This window comes from Pseudophryne corroboree, chromosome 7 (genome assembly GCF_028390025.1).
Source record: "Pseudophryne corroboree isolate aPseCor3 chromosome 7, aPseCor3.hap2, whole genome shotgun sequence".
NCBI classification, from domain to species: domain Eukaryota; kingdom Metazoa; phylum Chordata; class Amphibia; order Anura; family Myobatrachidae; genus Pseudophryne; species Pseudophryne corroboree.
Window position 1 is genome coordinate 232,880,122 of NC_086450.1, and position 15,221 is coordinate 232,895,342.

Sequence of the window (15,221 nt, forward strand, 5' to 3'; positions counted from 1 at the left end):
ACTGCCAAAATGTCCACCGCGCATGCGCGGTTGCCCACTTGGTTTCCGGATCATGCCGGGCGCCATATTTCCAGAGACCGGCGTATGCGCAGTGATCTCTGGCACAATGCCGGAGTCTTCCATGCCATACAGAGAAGAGGGCACACAAGGAGGTGCACACGGGCCCCCTCCATTGTTGAAACGCCCCTGCCACTAGCACACCACTAGTTATGGCCCTAAACTCCTCCTCCCCTCTCTTACAAGCCGTTCACTAGCTCCCCCTTCAGAATCCAATTAAAGCTTCTCACACCCACTCCTCTCCCATTTACATCTCTGACCTTATCTCCCTTTACACTCCTGCCCATCCTCTTCACTCTGCTAACGCGTGCTGCCTCTCCTGCCTACTGATTACCTCCTCCCACTTCTATCTCCAAGAATTTGCACATGTTGCTCTCTTTCTCTGGAATTCTCTACCTTTTCCCCTCAGAATCTCCACAAAACTTCAAACGGGCTCTCAAGACCCACTTCTCCACCAAACCAGAAAACTCTCATCCTAAGCCCTCTGTCCCACACTCACTGTCTACCCCATCTGTGTCACCCTTATCTGAATGCCCCTCCCCTTTAGAATGTAACCTCTCACCTCTTGTGTTTTACCTACTGTTAAACTATCTTTCTGCTGTGGGGTACACTGGGCTCCACAAGGAATGGACAATGGGGTGTAGAGTAGGATCTTGATCCGAGGCACCAACAGGCTCAAAGCTTTGACTGTTCCCAGAATGCATAGCGCCGCCTCGTATATCACCCCGCCTCCCTGCACAGGATCTCAGTTTTGTAGTTGGTGCTGCAGTAGCAGGCACTTAACAGAGGGGCTGCTCCAGGCAGCCCTAAGAAGAGCTTTTTTTCTGAGGAAAAAAGTGAAGACTTCAAGGGCAGCAGCAGTGTTACATGTCAGTGGACATTCACGGCTGCAGCTCCGACTCTCCCCAGCGGCGCTGTACACTCCCGAGCCCTGGTTGCCGGGTAACTACAGCAGGAGGCTCCGGTTTTCTTCTTGTCAGGCACACACGACGGGGGCTCTCCGGGATCGCGTGGCCGTGCTTCGGGAGGTGGTAAGTGGGTCCCACTTGCGGGACCCGGTCTTTATCGCGATCCGGCGCGGTCAGTGGGAGGCGGGCCACGCGCGCTGGAAGTGACGTCACCGCTGAGCAGAAAGTTCCCAGCATTGGTTACAATGGAGCGCATAGGCGCTACATTGTAACACTGCCGTGTGCCGCCTGTCAGTGAGGACAGCAGCACACAGCTGATCAGGAGAGTGCTACAACGTGGCACTCCCTGATTGGCTGAAGAAACCCACTTAGACAGAAGTCAAAGTGGGTTTCTGGCATTCGTGGGAAGGTGACCCATGTGCAAACATGGGTCCCCTTTCAGTTCGTGGTCGGGACACCGTTTTTTTTTATTTATTCAAGTACGTGGATTAACCCTGGATTTGCCGAGGAGCCTGGACCCATGGATCTGGTGAGTAGAATTTCTTCAACAGGTAGCCCTTGGATTCTACTGGAGAAGAGGACCGACCTGCGTGAGAACATAAGGTAAGTATGTATGTATGTGTGTATGTATGTAATAAAATTATACTTTCACGGTGTGTGTGTCTTGTGTTTTTTTGGGTATTTTTTTAGTGGTAGTACTACAGGTACCAGCGGGCCCGTTTTTCCGCCGCATGCTGGTACTTGTGGTTCTCCAAGTACCAGCATGCGGGGGAGGCTTGCTGGGACTTGTAGTACTGCTACTAAAAACAATATCTTTTCATTATCACAAATGGCTATCAGCCTCCCCATCCGCAGCCCATTGGATGGGGGGGGACAGCCTCGGGCTTCACCCCTGGCCCTTGGGTGGCTGGGGGGGGGGGACCCCTTGATTGAAGGGGTCCCCACTCCCCCAGGGTACCCCGGCCAGGGGTGACTAGTTGGATTTTTGATGCCACGGCCGCAGGGCACTGTATAAAAGTGACCCCCGGCTGTGGCATTATCTGTCCAGCTAGTGGAGCCCGGTGCTGGTTTTAAAAATACGGGGGACCCCTACTCTTTTTGTCCCCCGTATTTTTGGGACCAGGACCAGGCGCAGAGCCCGATGCTGGTTGCTTAAATATGGGGGAACCCCTGTCATTTTTCCCCCCATATTTCTGCAACCAGGATCGGCTCAAAGAGCCCGAGGCTGGTTATGCTTAGGAGGGGGGACCCCACGCAATTTTTTTGGCAAAAATAAGCACTTTCCCACCCCTTCCCACTGATATACATGCACGGATCTCATGGATCCCTGCATGCATCTCAAATCACGGAAAAAAAAAGCAGGTCTGTTTTTTTTAGGACTTTTTTACGAGTTGTAATTTTTCACGGCAGTGTTTTGTGTTTTTTTGCTTTGCACTTCTTAGTAAATGACCGAGATTCATATCTAAACAGGCGTAATTTGACCGATGGTGTATTCATTCGTAATTTTTTACCTGAACTAGCAAAAAATTACGAATGCCCTCATCACTGCCGTGATTAGTGTTTAGTAAATGACCGAGATTAACCGAGATGACACTTTGAAGAAAAAACGGCATCTCGGTCAAAATCGGGAGCTTAGTAAATATACCCCTTAGTCAGGGTTTCCTGGTACAATTACCCTGAGATATACATCCAGTTCTTACTGTGTACTGTTATATCTATTGTTATATACTTAGCTGTGTAAGCTAGTCCAGTGCAGTATTATTGTTAGTAATAACCTCTGTATTGTATAGACTGTGACTATTTGTGTGTGCATTTGATAGCTGAGTGGTGTCCATTTCGTGTCTTTCACTCAATCTGCTATCCCTATATTCTATAACCTGAGGGGGCTTGGTGCGTCAGGTTTTATCTAATATAGGATTTTCACAAAGATATACTGTATTACGTATTTTTCTCTGTGATTTAGTCACCATATCTCTCCTTTATCTCTGCTGGTGCCGACTACACTGCGCAGGGGTTTGGGCTAGAGGTATTGTGCTGCTGACAAATTGTACTGTGTTACCTGATACTGCAAGTTATATCATGTCTGCTTTAGAGATGAGCGCCTGAAATTTTTCGGGTTTTGTGTTTTGGTTTTGGGTTCGGTTCCGCGGCCGTGTTTTGGGTTCGACCGCGTTTTGGCAAAACCCCACCGAATTTTTTTTGTCGGATTCGGGTGTGTTTTGGATTCGGGTGTTTTTTTCAAAAAACCCTAAAAAACAGCTTAAATCATAGAATTTGGGGGTCATTTTGATCCCAAAGTATTATTAACCTCAAAACCCATAATTTCCACTCATTTTCAGTCTATTCTGAATACCTCACACCTCACAATATTATTTTTAGTCCTAAAATTTGCACCGAGGTCGCTGTGTGAGTAAGATAAGCGACCCTAGTGGCCGACACAAACACCGGGCCCATCTAGGAGTGGCACTGCAGTGTCACGCAGGATGTCCCTTCCAAAAAACCCTCCCCAAACAGCACATGACGCAAAGAAAAAAAGAGGCGCAATGAGGTAGCTGTGTGAGTAAGATTAGCGACCCTAGTGGCCAACACAAACACCGGGCCCATCTAGGAGTGGCACTGCAGTGTCACGCAGGATGTCCCTTCCAAAAAACCCTCCCCAAACAGCACATGACGCAAAGAAAAAAAGAGGCGCAATGAGGTAGCTGACTGTGTGAGTAAGATAAGCGACCCTAGTGGCCGACACAAACACCGGGCCCATCTAGGAGTGGCACTGCAGTGTCACGCAGGATGGCCCTTCCAAAAAACCCTCCCCAAACAGCACATGACGCAAAGAAAAAAAGAGGCGCAATGAGGTAGCTGTGTGAGTAAGATAAGCGACCCTAGTGGCCGACACAAACACCGGGCCCATCTAGGAGTGGCACTGCAGTGTCACGCAGGATGTCCCTTCCAAAAAACCCTCCCCAAACAGCACATGACGCAAAGAAAAAAAGAGGCGCAATGAGGTAGCTGACTGTGTGAGTAAGATAAGCGACCCTAGTGGCCGACACAAACACCGGGCCCATCTAGGAGTGGCACTGCAGTGTCACGCAGGATGGCCCTTCCAAAAAACCCTCCCCAAACAGCACATGACGCAAAGAAAAAAAGAGGCGCAATGAGGTAGCTGACTGTGTGAGTAAGATAAGCGACCCTAGTGGCCGACACAAACACCGGGCCCATCTAGGAGTGGCACTGCAGTGTCACGCAGGATGGCCCTTCCAAAAAACCCTCCCCAAACAGCACATGACGCAAAGAAAAAAGAGGCGCAATGAGGTAGCTGACTGTGTGAGTAAGATAAGCGACCCTAGTGGCCGACACAAACACCGGGCCCATCTAGGAGTGGCACTGCAGTGTCACGCAGGATGGCCCTTCCAAAAAACCCTCCCCAAACAGCACATGACGCAAAGAAAAATAAAAGAAAAAAGAGGTGCAAGATGGAATTGTCCTTGGGCCCTCCCACCCACCCTTATGTTGTATAAACAAAACAGGACATGCACACTTTAACCAACCCATCATTTCAGTGACAGGGTCTGCCACACGACTGTGACTGATATGACGGGTTGGTTTGGACCCCCCCCAAAAAAGAAGCAATTAATCTCTCCTTGCACAAACTGGCTCTACAGAGGCAAGATGTCCACCTCATCATCATCCTCCGATATATCACCGTGTACATCCCCCTCCTCACAGATTATCAATTCGTCCCCACTGGAATCCACCATCTCAGCTCCCTGTGTACTTTGTGGGGGCAATTGCTGCTGGTCAATGTCTCCGCGGAGGAATTGATTATAATTCATTTTAATGAACATCATCTTCTCCACATTTTCTGGATGTAACCTCGTACGCCGATTGCTGACAAGGTGAGCGGCGGCACTAAACACTCTTTCGGAGTACACACTTGTGGGAGGGCAACTTAGGTAGAATAAAGCCAGTTTGTGCAAGGGCCTCCAAATTGCCTCTTTTTCCTGCCAGTATAAGTACGGACTGTGTGACGTGCCTACTTGGATGCGGTCACTCATATAATCCTCCACCATTCTTTCAATGGTGAGAGAATCATATGCAGTGACAGTAGACGACATGTCCGTAATCATTGTCAGGTCCTTCAGTCCGGACCAGATGTCAGCATCAGCAGTCGCTCCAGACTGCCCTGCATCACCGCCAGCGGGTGGGCTCGGAATTCTGAGCCTTTTCCTCACACCCCCAGTTGCGGGAGAATGTGAAGGAGGAGATGTTGACAGGTCGCGTTCCGCTTGACTTGACAATTTTCTCACCAGCAGGTCTTTCAACCCCAGCAGACTTGTGTCTGCCGGAAAGAGAGATCCAAGGTAGGCTTTAAATCTAGGATCGAGCATGGTGGCCAAAATGTAGTGCTCTGATTTCAACAGATTGACCACCCGTGAATCCTTGTTAAGCGAATTAAGGGCTCCATCCACAAGTCCCACATGCCTAGCGGAATCGCTCCGTGTTAGCTCCTCCTTCAATGTCTCCAGCTTCTTCTGCAAAAGCCTGATGAGGGGAATGACCTGACTCAGGCTGGCAGTGTCTGAACTGACTTCACGTGTGGCAAGTTCAAAGGGCATCAGAACCTTGCACAACGTTGAAATCATTCTCCACTGCGCTTGAGACAGGTGCATTCCACCTCCTATATCGTGCTCAATTGTATAGGCTTGAATGGCCTTTTGCTGCTCCTCCAACCTCTGAAGCATATAGAGGGTTGAATTCCACCTCGTTACCACTTCTTGCTTCAGATGATGGCAGGGCAGGTTCAGTAGTTTTTGGTGGTGCTCCAGTCTTCTGTACGTGGTGCCTGTACGCCGAAAGTGTCCCGCAATTATTCTGGCCACCGACAGCATCTCTTGCACGCCCCTGTCGTTTTTAAAAAAATTCTGCACCACCAAATTCAAGGTATGTGCAAAACATGGGACGTGCTGGAATTTGCCCATATTTAATGCACACACAATATTGCTGGCGTTGTCCGATGCCACAAATCCACAGGAGAGTCCAATTGGGGTAAGCCATTCCGCGATGATCTTCCTCAGTTGCCGTAAGAGGTTTTCAGCTGTGTGCGTATTCTGGAAACCGGTGATACAAAGCGTAGCCTGCCTAGGAAAGAGTTGGCGTTTGCGAGATGCTGCTACTGGTGCCGCCGCTGCTGTTCTTGCGGCGGGAGTCCATACATCTACCCAGTGGGCTGTCACAGTCATATAGTCCTGACCCTGCCCTGCTCCACTTGTCCACATGTCCGTGGTTAAGTGGACATTGGGTACAACTGCATTTTTTAGGACACTGGTGAGTCTTTTTCTGACGTCCGTGTACATTCTCGGTATCACCTGCCTAGAGAAGTGGAACCTAGATGGTATTTGGTAACGGGGGCACACTGCCTCAATAAATTGTCTAGTTCCCTGTGAACTAACGGCGGATACCGGACGCACGTCTAACACCAACATAGTTGTCAAGGCCTCAGTTATCCGCTTTGCAGCAGGATGACTGCTGTGATATTTCATCTTCCTCGCAAAGGACTGTTGAACAGTCAATTGCTTACTGGAAGTAGTACAAGTGGGCTTACGACTTCCCCTCTGGGATGACCATCGACTCCCAGCAGCAACAACAGCAGCGCCAGCAGCAGTAGGCGTTACACGCAAGGATGCATCGGAGGAATCCCAGGCAGGAGAGGAATCATCAGAATTGCCAGTGACATGGCCTGCAGGACTATTGGCATTCCTGGGGAAGGAGGAAATTGACACTGAGGGAGTTGGTGGGGTGGTTTGCGTGAGCTTGGTTACAAGAGGAAGGGATTTACTGGTCAGTGGACTGCTTCCGCTGTCGGCCAAAGTTTTTGAACTTGTCACTGACTTATTATGAATGCGCTGCAGGTGACGTATAAGGGAGGATGTTCCGAGGTGGTTAACGTCCTTACCCCTACTTATTACAGCTTGACAAAGGGAACACACGGCTTGACAAATGTTGTCCGCATTTCTGGTGAAATACTTCCACACCGAAGAGCTGATTTTTTTGGTATTTTCACCAGGCATGTCAACGGCCATATTCCTCCCACGGACAACAGGTGTCTCCCCGGGTGCCTGACTTAAACAAACCACCTCACCATCAGAATCCTCCTGGTCAATTTCCTCCCCAGCGCCAGCAACACCCATATCCTCCTCATCCTGGTGTACTTCAACACTGACATCTTCAATCTGACTATCAGGAACTGGACTGCGGGTGCTCCTTCCAGCACTTGCAGGGGGCGTGCAAATGGTGGAAGGCGCATGCTCTTCACGTCCAGTGTTGGGAAGGTCAGGCATCGCAACCGACACAATTGGACTCTCCTTGTGGATTTGGGATTTCGAAGAACGCACAGTTCTTTGCTGTGCTTTTTCCAGCTTGAGTCTTTTCATTTTTCTAGCGAGAGGCTGAGTGCTTCCATCCTCATGTGAAGCTGAACCACTAGCCATGAACATAGGCCAGGGCCTCAGCCGTTCCTTGCCACTCCGTGTGGTAAATGGCATATTGGCAAGTTTACGCTTCTCCTCCGACAATTTTATTTTAGGTTTTGGAGTCCTTTTTTTACTGATATTTGGTGTTTTGGATTTGACATGCTCTGTACTATGACATTGGGCATCGGCCTTGGCAGACGACGTTGCTGGCATTTCATCGTCTCGGCCATGACTAGTGGCAGCAGCTTCAGCACGAGGTGGAAGTGGATCTTGATCTTTCCCTAATTTTGGAACCTCAACATTTTTGTTCTCCATATTTTAATAGGCACAACTAAAAGGCACCTCAGGTAAACAATGGAGATGGATGGATACTAGTATACAATTATGGATGGACTGCCGAGTGCCGACACAGAGGAGCTACAGCCGTGGACTACCGTACTGTACTGTGTCTGCTGCTAATATACTTCCTCTGATGAAACGACCAGTGCCTACGGTCGAGAAACGCGTTAGGTTGAACGGCTCTGGAGTGATCCACGGTTATACACCATCTCTCTGCGATTGGGAGACGAACGGACATCACCAACAGCCCTAACCTGCCCATAACCGCCACAGTTATTTTCCTCTTTAACATCCCAGCCTAAAGGATTACCCAGCTGCACTGTCGGAGGAGCACCCAGGCAGTGCAGCACTGAACGGCTTGTGGATTGGTAACGGCGGAGGTCCGGTGAACATCCGGCCGGACGGACGGCTATTGCATTCACTGGCACGGGTGAGACTGCTACGAGTGATACGGGGTTTATTCATTTATACATTATCCCGTCATTATAGCTACCCACATATATGGCCTCGTTGGGCTAGGTGCTATTTGAGTCATTCGGGACTTTGTTCCAGTATTTTTTGTTCACATTTATCATCTTGTTGCGGGACTGCATTATCACGGCATTGGCTGCCCACATTAAACAGCTGCCTAAGGCTAGGTGCTTTACCGAGACTTTCATTAGTTTTTGGTTTAAAAGACGGGACTGGTGTCTATTCATTAGCTCCAACATTTAGCAATTACATCAGCAGCCGTATGAGGTTAATTCCCTCACGAGACTTTTGGATACATATATAACGGCTAACTATTACTATTTTAGACTGTTGTTGGAAGAATCCTGAGCTCTTACCATCTATGCAAATTATATGATATCTTCTAGACAACAATCTTTCATTTTTCTATTCGATCTTTTGATACATCCTATTTGTGCACAATTTATTAAGTATTAATTAAGGCTGGCCAGCCATTGTTCTTCAGGATTATATATATCTGTATCCATTATTGATCCCTTAGAATATTAATCATATATGAGAACAACTAGTTGGTAATATATTTTATGATTATGTTGTTTTATTTATTTTAAATTTATTTGTAATATCCTACTGTGGTCACTCCGAGGAATATATATTTGAATTGAATATTTTTTAATAACTACAATTACTATTTAATAAAATAGATTAATATATTTTTAGTTTGGCTCTTCCTTTTGCGCACGTTTTGGTTCTTTTATCTTGTTGCTGCTAATATAGACTGGATGATACTGAGATGTAGTATGTATAAAGAAGAAAGAAAAAAAAAAACCACGGGTAGGTGGTATACAATTATGGATGGACTGCCGAGTGCTGACACAGAGGTAGCTACAGCCGTGGACTACCGTACTGTACTGTGTCTGCTGCTAATATAGACTGGTTGATAATGAGATGTAGTATGTATGTATAAAGAAGAAAGAAAAAAAAACCACGGGTAGGTGGTATACAATTATGGACGGACTGCCGAGTGCCGACACAGAGGTAGCTACAGCCGTGGACTACCGTACTGTACTGTGTCTGCTGCTAATATAGACTGGATGATAATGAGATGTAGTATGTATGTATAAAGAAGAAAGAAAAAAAAACCACGGGTAGGTGGTATACAATTATGGACGGACTGCCGAGTGCCGACACAGAGGTAGCTACAGCCGTGGACTACCGTACTGTACTGTGTCTGCTGCTAATATAGACTGGATGATAATGAGATGTAGTATGTATAAAGAAGAAAGAAAAAAAAAAACCACGGGTAGGTGGTAAACAATTATGGATGGACTGCCGAGTGCCGACACAGAGGTAGCTACAGCCGTGGACTACCGTACTGTACTGTGTCTGCTGCTAATATAGACTGGTTGATAATGAGATGTAGTATGTATGTATAAAGAAGAAAGAAAAAAAAACCACGGGTAGGTGGTATACAATTATGGACGGACTGCCGAGTGCTGACACAGAGGTAGCTACAGCCGTGGACTACCGTACTGTACTGTGTCTGCTGCTAATATAGACTGGATGATAATGAGATGTAGTATGTATAAAGAAGAAAGAAAAAAAAACCACGGGTAGGTGGTATACAATTATGGATGGACTGCCGAGTGCCGACACAGAGGTAGCTACAGCCGTGGACTACCGTACTGTACTGTGTCTGCTGCTAATATAGACTGGTTGATAATGAGATGTAGTATGTATGTATAAAGAAGAAAGAAAAAAAAACCACGGGTAGGTGGTATACAATTATGGACGGACTGCCGAGTGCCGACACAGAGGTAGCTACAGCCGTGGACTACCGTACTGTACTGTGTCTGCTGCTAATATAGACTGGATGATAATGAGATGTAGTATGTATGTATAAAGAAGAAAGAAAAAAAAACCACGGGTAGGTGGTATACAATTATGGACGGACTGCCGAGTGCCGACACAGAGGTAGCTACAGCCGTGGACTACCGTACTGTACTGTGTCTGCTGCTAATATAGACTGGATGATAATGAGATGTAGTATGTATAAAGAAGAAAGAAAAAAAAACCACGGGTAGGTGGTATACAATTATGGATGGACTGCCGAGTGCCGACACAGAGGTAGCTACAGCCGTGGACTACCGTACTGTACTGTGTCTGCTGCTAATATAGACTGGATGATAATGAGATGTAGTATGTATAAAGAAGAAAGAAAAAAAAACCACGGGTAGGTGGTATACAATTATGGATGGACTGCCGAGTGCCGACACAGAGGTAGCTACAGCCGTGGACTACCGTACTGTACTGTGTCTGCTGCTAATATAGACTGGTTGATAATGAGATGTAGTATGTATGTATAAAGAAGAAAGAAAAAAAAACCACGGGTAGGTGGTATACAATTATGGACGGACTGCCGAGTGCCGACACAGAGGTAGCTACAGCCGTGGACTACCGTACTGTACTGTGTCTGCTGCTAATATAGACTGGTTGATAATGAGATGTAGTATGTATGTATAAAGAAGAAAGAAAAAAAAACCACGGGTAGGTGGTATACAATTATGGACGGACTGCCGAGTGCCGACACAGAGGTAGCTACAGCCGTGGACTACCGTACTGTACTGTGTCTGCTGCTAATATAGACTGGATGATAATGAGATGTAGTATGTATAAAGAAGAAAGAAAAAAAAACCACGGGTAGGTGGTATACAATTATGGATGGACTGCCGAGTGCCGACACAGAGGTAGCTACAGCCGTGAACTACCGTACTGTATCTGCTGCGACTGGATGATAAATAATGATATAAAAAATATATATATATCACTACTGCAGCCGGACAGGTATATATTATATAATGACGGACCTGCTGGACACTGTCAGCAGAATGAGTTTTTTATAGAATAAAAAAAAAAACACCACACAAGTCACACGACGAGTGTTTAACTTTTTCAGGCAATCACAATATAGTATACTATACTGGTGGTCAGTGTGGTCAGGTCACTGGTCAGTCACACTGGCAGTGGCACTCCTGCAGCAAAAGTGTGCACTGTTTAATTTTAATAATATGTACTCCTGGCTCCTGCTATAACCTATAACTGCTCCCCAGTCTCCCCCACAATTAAGCTGTGTGAGCACAGTCAGATATTATACATAGATGATGCAGCACACTGGGCTGAGCACAGTGAGCACACAGATATGGTATGTGACTGAGTCACTGTGTATCGTTTTTTTCAGGCAGAGAACGGATTATATTAAATAAAACTGCACTGGTGGTCACTGGTCAGTGGTCAGTCACTAGTAAACTCTGCACTCTCTAGTACTCCTAAGCTCCAGTAAATCAAGTGTCTCTGTCTCAATCTCACTCTCTCTCTTCTAATCTAAATGGAGAGGACGCCAGCCACGTCCTCTCCCTATCAATCTCAATGCACGTGTGAAAATGGCGGCGACGCGCGGCTCCTTATATAGAATCCGAGTCTCGCGATAGAATCCGAGCCTCGCGAGAATCCGACAGCGTCATGATGACGTTCGGGCGCGCTCGGGTTAACCGAGCAAGGCGGGAAGATCCGAGTCGCTCGGATCCGTGTAAAAAAAGCTGAAGTTCGGGCGGGTTCGGATTCCGAGGAACCGAACCCGCTCATCTCTAGTCTGCTTCTGAGGGTAATGGCTGAACACACTGCCGGTGTTGCTGAAGCCGCAGATACCTATGAGGAGAATATAGCAGCTTTGGGCTCTGGTTCTGGGGCTCCTTGCCCCCCAGTGGGACGGTGGCAACGGGGGCAAATAATGACCAGCCGTGGCCCGCTTTTTCCACGCTTCTGCATCTGCTAGTTCATAAACTAACACCCCCTATGGGACCCCCAATGCCGGAGCAACCGTTTGTGGTCCCTGCAGCTAACCCGCCGTGGGCGGATGATTTATCTGCTCAAATAAAGAAGTTCAACCAGTCCCTGACTACTAAAAAGTCTGACCGTCGCTCGCCTATGTCCAAGGGGTCCTCTAAGCGAGCGCTTGTCTCCTCACAATCCACTGCTGTCACTGACACCTCGTCGGATGAAGACGGCACTTACACTGACCCCACAGGTTCTGACTCAGATACGGCTGATGGGGAGGGTTGTTCACATGTGGATGTTCCTGACCTTTTGGAGGCTATTAAGTTAATTCTGCAGATTAAAAGATGATCCCGAGCCATCCGTTCCTCCTAAGAAACCAGATAGGTTCAAGCGTCAGAAGGTGATTAAACAAGTTTTACCTCACTCTGACCACCTAGTGGATATACGTCAGGAACCCTGGAAAAGCTCAGGTACGAAGTTTGTGCCTCAAAAGAAGATGCTGGCTCGCTATCCCCTCGTGCCGGAGCTGTCTAAGAATTGGGAAACGCCTCCTCCAGTGGACTCACATGTGGCTAGGATGGTGGTTTCCTCAGCTCTACCGGTCACCACCGTCACATCTCTAAAAGAGCCTACGGATAAACGTATGGAGGGTTGTCTGAAAGCGATTTACACCCTCACGGGTGCTGCACAAAGGCCCACTATTGCAGCTACTTGGGCTGCAGAGGCCATTGAGGCATGGGCCTTGGAGTTACATGCTGAAATCTCCTCTGACCATGCTAGACAATGCTTGTCTTATATTGTCACAGCTTCTCGTTATATTAAAGAGGCGGCATCTGATGCCGGTATCCTGGCAGCCAAGGCCTCTACTACGTCAGTCCTGGCTCGCCGAATATTGTGGCTGAGATCCTGGTCTGTGGATCTGGACTCTAGAAAAACCCTGGAGGTACTCCCTTTTAAGGGAGATATTCTGTTTGGGGAGGATTTAAATAAGATTGTGGCTGACTTGGCTACTGCCAAAACTGCCTGTCTGCCAAGTACTGCTCCTTCTGTGTCGAAGGCTAAAGGTACTTCCTTTCGCCCCTTTCGTCCTTCAGGTAAAGCAAAAGGTCAGGCGTACAACAAGCTGGCACGCACTTCCAAACCTGGTAAGCCTAAGCCCAAAAGAGCCTGGGCGGCCCGTCAGCCAGCTTCCAAGACAGATAAGCCTGCCGCATGACGGGGCGGGCCTCCCTCTGGGGGATCCCAGGGTGGGGGGCCGGCTTCTAGGGTATACCCAGGAATGGTTGAAGACCACTTCAGATGCCTGGGTACGGGAAGTCGTCACTCGAGTTTACGCCATAGCCTTCAAAAACCGACCCCCTTATCTTTTTTGCCAGACAAATGGACCGTTGGACAAGACAAAGGCAAACACTCTACATCCGGTGGTACAGACCCTCCTGGATACAGGAGTCATAGTACAGGTGCCTCTTGCGCAGAGGGGCCTGGGGTACTATTCTCCACTGTTTCTAGTCCCGAAATCGAATGGGTCCTCCCGGCCCATTCTCAACCTCAAGGCATTGAACAGGTTTATGAAGGTTTTCAAGTTCCGGATGGAAACCCTTCGCTCTATAGTTCTTGCCTTGGAACCTGGGGACTTCATGGTCTCCCTGGATATACAGGATGCTTACCTGCATATTCCTATAGCAGTGTTTCATTGGCAATACCTGAGATTTGCGATTGGCAACTGCCATTACCAGTTTCGGGCGTTACTTTTTGGTTTAACAACGGCTCCGTGAGTCTTTACAAAAGTCATGGCGGTGATGACGGTGGTACTCCGCCGTCAAGTGGTCAGGATACTGCCGTATTTGGACGACTTGTTAATCTTGGCAAATTCCCCAGAACTTCTCCTGCGTCATCTAGATATGACGGTCCGGTTTCTGCAAGCCCATCAACTGGAAGAAGTCATCCCTGATCCCTGCATGGTTCATCTGGGAGCACTATTAGACACTCACAACCAGCGGTTGTTCCTGTCTCAGGAGAAAGTCCTGAAACTTCAGGATAGGATTCGTTGCTTCCTATCTCGTCCGCAAGTGTCGATACATTCGGCGATGCAGGTGCTGGGCCTCATGGTGTCAGCATTCGAAATGGTGGAGTACGCTCAATTCCAGAGGCTGATTCTAGCCAAATGGGACGGCCTGCTTTACCGGATCAGGTCTCAAATGATCTCATTGACTCCGGAGGTCCGTATGTCCCTGCTCTGGTAGCTCCGGGACCAACAACTGTGCAGGGGCCGTCCCTTCTGGATATCCGACTGGGTCCTGTTGACGACAGATGCCAGTCTAAGAGGTTGGGGAGTGGTGCTAGAGCAAAACTCCCTCCAGGGTAGGTAGACCAAGGAGGAGTCCCTCCGCTTGATCAATATTCTGGAGTTGCGGGCGGTCTTCAATGCCTTGAACCTAGCCCAGCATTTAATTCAGAACCGTCCTGTTCAAGTACAGTCGGACAACGCCACCACAGTGGCTTACATAAATCAAGGCGGCACTCGAAACCGCCTAGCAATGAAGGAAGTCTCACGGATTCTACAGTGGGCAGAACGCCATCTACCGGCCATATCGGCAATATTCTTTCCGGGAGTCCTGAATTGGGAAGCGGACTTTCTCTGTCGTTAGGACGTGCATGCCGGCGAGTGGGGCCTCCATCCAGAAGTGTTTCAACTCCTAGTGGAAAGGTGGGGCCTTCCAGACGTAGATCTGATGGCGTCTCGACACAATCACAAGGTTCCGGTCTTCGGAGCAAGGACAAGGGATCCTCAAGCAGCATTCGTGGATGCGCTGGTAGTACCGTGGAGGTTTCGGCTGCCATACGTGTTCCCTCCGGTGTCACTCCTGCCCAGGGTAATTTGGAAGTTCAAGCAAGAAAAAGGAATTCTGCTTCTCATAGCTCCAGCGTGGCCCAGACGTCACTGGTTCTCAGACCTGCAAGGCCTATCGTCAGAGTGTCCAATTCTACTTCCGCAGCGCCCAGACCTCCTCGTTCAGGGCCCCTGTGTCTACCAGGACCTAGCCCGGCTGTCTTTGACGGCGTGGCTCTTGAAGCTTCCGTCTTAAGGGCTAAAGGGTTTTCTGAGGCGGTCATTCAAACGATGTTGCGGGCCGGGAAAACCGGCTTTTGCTCGGATTTACTATAG